General features: G+C 43.6%; 1 pseudogene; it reads right to left on the bottom strand.

Moving 5' to 3' along the window:
* Positions 1-7,625: 7,625 nt before the first annotated feature.
* On the bottom strand, positions 7,626-8,464 carry LOC147651598 (uncharacterized; annotated as a pseudogene).
* Positions 8,465-9,478: the final 1,014 nt, after the last annotated feature.

Genomic DNA, 9,478 nt, shown 5'->3' with positions numbered 1-9,478 from the left:
TATGTATACACTGTATAGTTTATATGAATGGTACTGTAATAAATACATTGTATCATAGGCTTTAGCAAACTGTTAAAAATGGAGACTAAAAATACTTTTATATAACCAACTTAAAGAATTGTGTAAAAACAATAATTTTCCTTACATCTGTGAACTGTTGTCTCCAAGTGATAAGAATGATGCAAACCAGAGCATAAGCTCGAGAAGGTTTTCTCAATCCTCACACTCGGGAAGTGTGAAACAACATTGGAATGGGAACATTGGAAGACCTAATCTATAGAATATCCTGCAGGCAGGTCAGAGGTTAAAACCAAACAAGAAAGGAGCCTGAAATAGCAAAAGTTGCCAAGAAAGTCTGAATAATAAAGCACATGAATATGCATGAACCTCAGGAAAGATACAGTATAAAGATAACACTGTTTCAAATCTCCAGTGTGTTCTCTGGCTAACCGGCCAGAGCCACCCCAGCGCTGGATATTTTTGTCCTTTCTTATAACCCTTATTAAACTTTTTAAAAATTCTAAAGCATGAAGTTTGTTTTTCACACACAATTTCCCATCATTTTTACATTCTTTGCCCCTTTCCTACAAACTTTGCTTAAAAGTTGAGTTTCAAGCCAGCAGCTCCAGCACTGCTGCAGAAAACACCCAGAGAGGCAGCAATTCAGTTCTTCTACTGAAAGAAACTATGGCTTTGGTGACAGCAGCCAGACAGGAATGTTTGTATCACAAATCTATTAGCAGAATCAAACTTCATTTTATGCAATGAACTACCATACAGATTTCTAGCATTGGTCTGGAAATACTGATCCTTCTCAGCCAGAATCAAAATTTCTATGTGTAAATATTAGAAAAAACACCTGGGCTGAGTAATTTTCCAGCACCTCTTTTTTTAAGTAATAAGTATGATTTAAGAGCAGGTGAAAAATAGGGACACTATTCTTAAAACCGAAGTTATTGTTATGATGACACAAACCCATCATCAAAAGCTGAGCTGGTTCTCACTTGTTAATGGTTGGTTTGAATGTGCCTGGAAAGAACTCGATTTCTCCTACAAGATATCAATGCAGGTGCTAATTACAATAAGATGAGCCAGTGAGAGGAGAAGAGCTCAAGCTTCTTGAAGAAAACGGGTTAATTTGTACAGATAAAAGCAGTATAACCCACACTTCCTGTAAGTAGCTTGTATGTGGATGGTATTGCTTGTGTTTTGACTTTTTGATGGGGGCCCATAAAAAAACAAAATGTTGCAGTGTGTTTCTTGTTAATGGTATGTTCAGTTATTGCCTAAGTTGATGGTTTGGTCCAAATTATCACTCTGCCCAGACCCTCCCACCCCACGCTGTCCATCTACCCTGTCAATTCTACCCTAGGCCCACCACATGCTTGGAAATCCATTTTGGAAATCCCCTAAATTTCCATGTTGATTAGTCCATGTGACACAATTTCCCCCCTACCTCCCTCATTGGATGATGATTTTCTGAACCCTACCTTTTACCCTCCCCAGGATATCTCTGATCAGCTGAAGCTTTGTACCCTCCCTTTGAACCACCTCCATATTTCAGCTGTTGCACGCTTGCATTTTCTGTCTTTTGCCCCCAAGATTCCCCAGAGCAATAAACCCTCTATTAACCCATGCAAAAGACCTCCCTCTCATCCTTGCCTCCCCAGAGAGCAGAGACTGACAGCCAAAAAGCCGTAAGGCAAGTACTCTAGTGGCACCTCGGGTCACCCTGCTCCTGGAGTGTGACCCACTCCTGGTGCAGGCCAAAGTGGTAGAGACAGATAAGCTCCGGCCCATGCGTTAACAAAAATCACACCATGCTTTCATTTGCATTTACATTCTTTAACAGGACTTTTAAAAATAGAAATCTTACTATGAACTGAACATTTCAACTCTAAAATCATAACAGTCCTTTCTCATTCCCCTAATGGGTGTGGCTTGCTTAGACACAGAGCTTTGCTCCAGCCGTGAAACTACATCCTGAATGCCAGAGTTTGGCCTGGAAGGGTGGCTGAATCCAGGTGTAGATCATTAAAGACAAATGCAGATTGCTCTCTGCTCTTTTTTTTCCCTGTAGCTCCCTAGAATATGTGAATGCTCCCGCTCTCTCTGTGTATATGGGCTGGTTTTAATTATTAATTTTGAGTGTCTGAAAAGACATATTACAAGAGCAACCATCCTTTTAATGATGACAACTTTGACAGAGAGTATATGAAACCACAGCCCTCAGTGTGTCACGGAGAGAAGGGCAGTCACATCACTACTGCCATCCTCTAGGCAGAGACACACACCCATCAAAATCACAAGTATCTGCACCTTAAGAGAGATTTGTGCATTACAAAGCAAGATACTGTAATAAAGAAAAATATACTGTGCTGCAGCAAGGATTATTAAATACCTAAGAGAGCCATAAAACATAATTAACAGGATATTGGAGCTGTAATGACATAAATTTGCTGTGCATGATTTAAATGAAACTGAAAAAGTTATATGTGCTCTTCACATGCACTGTAAAGACAAGTGAGCTCTTTCAACACCAATGTTTTTATGAATATGGCTTTTGCCTACAATTAACATGGGTGTGACTCAGAAGAAATCTTTTGTATTTGTGTTTTATGGAACCATCTTAACTGTCTGTACAGAGGTGAACAATAAAAATTCATAAATCAGGTTGGTAAAGAACATTGTTTATTGCAAAATGTTTAGCAATAGAACCAAGTAGTTTAACTTCTCTTTTCAAACTGATGAAAGTTCTTTAAAGAGAAAATAAAAAACAGGACTTGTCCATAGCAAGACAGCACATGACAAATCAAGTTGTGGATTAGGAACACACTGACTAATTTCATATGTGCTGAGAGCTGCAGCACAGGAATGCATTCCTGGTGAAAACTCAAAATATTTTCTAGGGACCACTGAGGAGCATGCAGCAAATACTGAATTCACGGCTGGCTTTATACAAGATAACGGTACAGTTCATAACCAAGTCTTCACTTGATCTAGAGTTCCAAAGTTACTCTAATTACTCAGAAAGTTTCTCTCTGAATTTGTGTGTTAGAACAGAAAACAAAGGCACTACCTCATGATCTGCAGCATGTCCTAGCAAGAACATGTCATAATTTGAAAAACATAAGGAAAAGTATGTTTAAAATTAGGATGCTTTTTTCACTGCAGCCAAGTATATCCATCTAGAATGGATGCATTTTCCTGCCTATCACCAAATCACTGTGTTTCAAGTCCAGGGCTTTCCACAAATTTGTGTAATGAGACACCTACAGTCAATTTGTGCTGACTCTAAATGGACCTGTGCCAATTCACACAGGGGAAGAATCTCTCTTGTCACCTCTTTATTTGTTACTATAATTTCTCAGACATATGAAGAACATTTGAATGCTTTTGGTTTAGTAAATACTTGTTTTAAGGCAGGATTTGAACATGCTAAACACATATAAGATTAATTATTCAATTGAAATTAACCATTTGATTAGATTCAGTGTGGAAAGTTTTTAATTTTGTCAGGATTTGAGAGGAACAGATTGCTCTCACTGAGAGACCTTTTCATGCCTCCTAACCTACAGATAATTTAATTTATAAATGACACAAAGGGAAGGGAAGTGCTGAAACCTAGGTTTAATCTTTCTCGTATGGAGCAAAAAAATTACTAAAAGATGACTGGTCAATAATTTTTCAGTATTTTTTATTTATAAATTTTGTGAGGATAAGTATAGCTTATCCATGTCGTTTAATTTTCCATAACCCCTTTCTTGCCAAATATTCAGGATCTTCTGCACTTTCCATTGTGAGCTTCCCCAGGAGCTGAGCAAAACCAGTGAATATTCTTGACAGGTCCTCCATTGTAATTTATAATTTTTGGTAGCTGAAGTGGTTTTGCCTCACAAAAATTGACTGCAAGATAATTCCAAATGATCAAAAAGGAAAAAGACAGATGCCCAAATTCCAAAGCAACAGAAGATGAAAATCAAGGATCTCCAAGATACACACCCAGTAATCCAGGAAACAGATACTGATTCAGGATGAAATGATGTTATTTTTCAAAGACAGCACTTTGCTGTCAAAACAAAGCAAAACAGCACAACAGTCATGTGGAACTATGGCAGTGGAGTAACTGCAATTAGCTTGGGGGAAAAGAACAGTGGGAACTACACCCACCAGGTAAGAAAAATAACTTGGGAAGGAAACAAAGAAAACTCTAAACAAAGAAACAATACCCAACCAAATAACCTACACCCCCCCCACACCCCCCCACTCCCCCCAAATCCCCTAATATCAGTTTCTAAGAAAAAGAGTAAATCACTTCAACTCACTCATTCTGGAATTACCAGGAATGCCATATGATAGGCTAGAAATTAACTTCAGCTACTCAAAATTTACAGTGATTTATTAATATTGCCTCACTGAAATTATGCTGGTTATGTACATATTGTAAGTGTTAAGGAACAGATTAACTAAAATGAGAAAATATTTTAAAAATATTAGAACAGTTTTAATCAAATAGTCTAAACTGAGGTATGTAGTCATAGAACAAATCTGAGGGTTTATTATTACCAGTATTGAAGTAAACAGATCCTTATTTGGGATCTGTCAGTTTTCAAAATGTTTTTTTTTGCTCAACTCGTCTCCAAAAACATTTTGGATCCTGATACAATCCAGAGAAACTTCTGTGGGGAATTTTCAGATTTGAATCAGATGAAATAAAATAATTTGTGTGTAGCTTTGGAATTACAAGGTTGGTTTTGACACGTCTCTTATCATCACTTATGCTGTGAGCCGAATGAAAGAAAATGCCAGTTCTGGCCTCTCAGAAGATGAAAACCAAAGCACAGAAACAGTGGAATTCCTAGTCCCTGTTGCTGAATAAATGGGGATAAATCTCAGGGAAAAAGTTCATAAGTTTTATGGAAATGTGAAACAATATCTGCATGTATAATTAAGGCAAAGGCTGTACAATGTTGCAATCTAAAATCCTGGCTAACTGCTGAAAATCAGCCAACTGTGAAGCAGAACATAACATATAAACAAACAGGTTGCAAAGCAATTTAGAAATTCAAGAAGTGATGTAATTCTCAATATCATTCATGTATCACGGCAACTAATAATGGTACCATGAGGAATGACTTTTTTATTAGCATAATTTACTTCTTGATGCTGTCATTATGGTTGTCTTATGTTGACAAATGACTGCTGCCCATTCCTACATCTGCTCCCATCTCCCTTAGACAAATTATTTTATATTTCTGTCCTACCTAAACCAAAAAGCAACCCCCCACCCCCCCAATCCTTTTTACTTTGTTCCCATTTGTCACTGTTGGACACAAAATAAAGAGCCTGAATTCAGTTCCACAGCAGAAAGCAGCTCAGCAGAAGGGCTTTATTTTCACCTTTCAGCTCCTTTTTATAAGGTGCTCTGATACAGGTTTAACATGCTTGGTAAAGGGAACAACACCTCTCTTGTCCTATTGATGGAACAAGAGAAAACACACTCAGCACAGTTTTTGGTTTTGAGAACCATAAACTATTTACAAAAATAGTCTTTGAGAGAAAAACTTTCTCAAGAAGCTTTCCCTTGGGAAGAGGAATTTTCACTGACGGCTGAAAACTCTCTCAGACTCAGAAAATCAGATCCACATCTCTTTTTTCTATTAAAAAAAAAAAAAAGAAAAAATGAGCAAGATGTTTAACACCTGCTCTTAGAGGGACCATCCGAGTGATCACTTGCATCTTCTGCATCTGTGTCATCACTTGAAGGGCCTCCACTTGATGACCTTCATTCTGGTCATGGCCCGAACCTGTTGGCTCAGTTCTGCCTTTGTGACTGGAGGTCAGGATGGACACACTTTGTAGGTACCCGCTGCACTCCGGTATATGGATACACATGCATACCCACAGCCTGAAGTGGTAAGTTCAAACGGGCCTTCCCACTGCTTGGTGGTCAAATTTCACACCCAAACTTTCGCTTGGGGCTGATGCATCTCACCCAAAGCCTGCAAAGAAAGGTGATGGCTCAAGATGACAGGGTTATTTGAATTCTGCTGCACTGTAAGGTGATTTACCATATACAAAGCTTTTGCCAATCGACTTTCCGGGGTTTCACCCTGCATTCCCTGTTTTTTTCTTCAGGAACCTGCTTCAGAGTACCATGAGCACATTCAACAATGGCTTGGCCAGTTGGAGAATGCGGAATGTCAAATTTGTGTGAAACACCCCACAACTGCATGAACTATCGCACTTTCTGTGAGGCATAAGCAGGACTATTATCGGTTTTCACAGTAGAAGGTATCCCTAGCATGGCAAAAGCCTGCCTCCAATGGGCAATGACATCACAAATTTTTTCTCCAGTATGAGCAGAAGCCCACATTGCAGAGGAGAAAGTGTCAACAGATGCATGCACATACACAATCCCGCCAAATTTGACAGTTTGGGTGACATCATTTGCCAAATCTCCGAGGCCCCGAGACCTCTAGGGTTTACTTCTTTTGGTAAAGGCGGAGCAAGCGTGTGATAGCCATCACAGGAATTGACAATGTCAGTGGCCTCAGTTGGGGTCAACTGAAACTGCTTTTGCAATGTATGTGCATTTTGATGAAAAAATTCATGTGATGCCTTGGCTTGTGCTAGTACATCAGGCTGAGGTGCTACCCATGGCAGGGTTAGCCCACTTGTCAGCCCTGGCATTACCTTCTGCTGTGAAACCTGGCAGATTGGTATAGCTTGTATCTTGCTCTTGAACCAAATCTTGAAGGGCAACTACATTTTCTTCTGGGAGGGGCCACTGGTTTTCCAGTGGGTTTGTCCCCCAGCCTCTGTAAAGGAGGTGTGGGGCATGGTGTGCCCTTCATCGCAGTGGTCCCCATCAAAAATCTGTCTTGATTTCTACCCCCCAAGCTGTCAGTACATCCCGCCCCCAGAGGTTAGCAATATCTGTGGTGACATAAGGCTAAATCATAGCAGACTGTCCCTCTGAGTTTGTCATCAGCACAGGCTGCTGGCTGACAAAGCATTGTGCCGTTCCACCCAATCCTGCGATGGGTGACACCACAGGATCCAGAGGCCACTGTGGAGGCCACGCAGAGGAGGACAGGATGGTTATGTCAGCACCTGTGTCAATCAGACCTTGAAGGTGGATCTCTGTTGGGGTAGCTCCAGGGAGGCACAAAGTACTCCACATCTTGGGACGTTTTTCGGTCAGGGTTGCAATCCAGTGCACTTGAGGCGGCCCAGTTGATCTGAAGCAGCCGTCCCCTCGACACCAGTTCGCAGCCCTGGAAACTGAAGACTTGAAAGGCACAAGTTGAGCAATGTGCATTTTCTTGGGGAGAGTGACAGGAGGAAACAGAGTGACAGGTGGAAACCACAGCACAAATCTGTACAGAATAATCTGCATCAGTAAGTCCCACATGCACAACGATACTCTGAAGGCTGGTACTGGACCTCCATATGAGGAGAGCACTTTTTCCCTCCTCCAGGGGTCCAAAGGCATCCAAAGGATCTTTGTGCACTTTGCAAGAGTCCAATATGACTGTTGCTGCTGTGCAGACATCAAATCCAGCTGAGCCATGGGTGCTGGACACAAGCTGGCTAAGCAGACCTGCATCAGCTTTGGGACCCAGGGAAGTGCTTGTGTCTGTGTGCATTTCCCCAAAGTGCTCAGCTTTCCATTTCTCAAACTTGGCCAAGGTTGGCCCTTAGCATCTAATTTCACTGGGCAAGCCTCCACATAGTGGTTCGGCTTTCCACACCGACCCCACAGAAATGAGGGAGTTTTCCCTTTCTGTTTCTATTTTCCCTGCTTTTTGTTGGCTTGTGCCAACTGTTGGCAGTCACCTGTTTCTGCTGCTTACCCTTTGGCCCTTTTGAGGATACTGGTAAGGCAGTAGCCAAGGCAGACATCTTATAATCTGTGGTGCCTATATTAACACAAGCCTGGATCATGTCCGCTAAGGAAGGATCCCCTGGGAGGGCCTCAATCACTCTCCTACAACCAGCATTGGCATTGCTTCTTGCAAGCTGTCTGAGCAGTAGTGCTCTCAAATCAGGATCTTCCACCTGCTTCTCCAAAGATGCAGAGTTTCTCAACAAACTGCAAATAAGGTTCTTTAGCCCCTTGGACTGTACTGACAAACCCCTGTTTTGGAGCTGCTAACTCTATGGTCTTCACCAGAGCTGCCATGCCTGTCTTCTGGCACAGGTGCAGCATCTGTGGATCAAAGGTATCCTGGAAATCAGGGTTAGCAAAACTGCCTATCCCTGTTAATAGATTACATCCAGCCCCATACATGGGGTCTTGTGGAGGCAATTGATTGTTGCGTGCAGCTATTGTCAAAGTTAGCTGCCTCCAATTGGCTTCAAAGACTTCAAGCTGGACAGGCTGAAATAACACCTGAGCAAGGTGCCTAATGTCATATGGTACTAGTAGGTCAGAACTGAGGACTCTAATGATCTACATCACCTCTGCAGGACCTAGACTATATCTAGCCACCTTGTCTCTAATGTCCAGCACAGCTTTGAAGGATATAACATGATGAACGTCCTGATTGAGGATACACCTTAAGCACAGGGAAAGCCTGGAGAACTCCTTGTGAGGTGACAGCATCCCTTTGATCCTGCCCCATAGATGTCACAGGAGCAGAGACATCAGAGCAGAGGCTGCTGGATGGAGTTCACATCCACCGAACCAGATGCCATGTCTCCCCCAGCATCTGCAGAGCCAGGAAGACCACCTCCAGACTCCATAAAATGCCAGTCTCCCAGTCTCCCATCTGCAAGGCCTTATCTTTGACTTCGTCCCAAAAATACCCAGGGTCCCTGGGACAGACTGTGACCCGGAATGGTGGGAGTATCCAATGGGCACTCGAATAAGGACCCTCTTGATGTCCCCTGCTTCGAAACGGCTGCATCTCCGCGAGACCCTAAGGTGAGTAAGGGGAGCCCAGACATAGCTGCCCCGGGACCAGTGGTAGCTGGGGGATGGAGCTCCGCGGCACTAGCTACTGGATCCGGGCCAGTCCTGGCAGGGTCTGTAGCCACCTGCGGTCCAGAGCCCACAGCAGACTCAAACTGCAGCCAAACCCGGCACATGGCGGGGGGGTGGCGGTGCCGAGAGGTCCGCCATTACCCCCGCCCGCGGCTGCAGGGCTCAGCGTGCTGAAAGAAGGTCGCAAAGGCCCGTGTGTGTGGCTCCACCCCTGCTGCCTGTGGCCGCCACCGTGCGGGCAGGGGCGGGGGGCGTGAGGGAGAACGCTCCCAACGAAGCACCCGTACCGGCCGCGGCCGCGGCGCCACTCGTTCCCATCCCCGCCATGGCGGCAGGGGACGCGGGGGGCAGCGGTCGTGGCCGAAAGCCTGCACGGCCCGCGGTGGCTGTGGGGCTGCTCGCCGCGGCAAGGCGGGGTGCGGAGGGCACTGGGGCACGGCCCGCAGAGGGCGGAGTGCAGCGGCCCAGCCTCCTGAGGGGGCCAGG

Source organism: Cyanistes caeruleus, chromosome 9 (genome assembly GCF_971803275.1).
Source record: "Cyanistes caeruleus chromosome 9, bCyaCae1.hap1.1, whole genome shotgun sequence".
Lineage (NCBI taxonomy): Eukaryota > Metazoa > Chordata > Aves > Passeriformes > Paridae > Cyanistes > Cyanistes caeruleus.
Note: the sequence above shows the minus strand (reverse complement) of the source record. Positions and strands in the feature narration are given on the sequence as shown.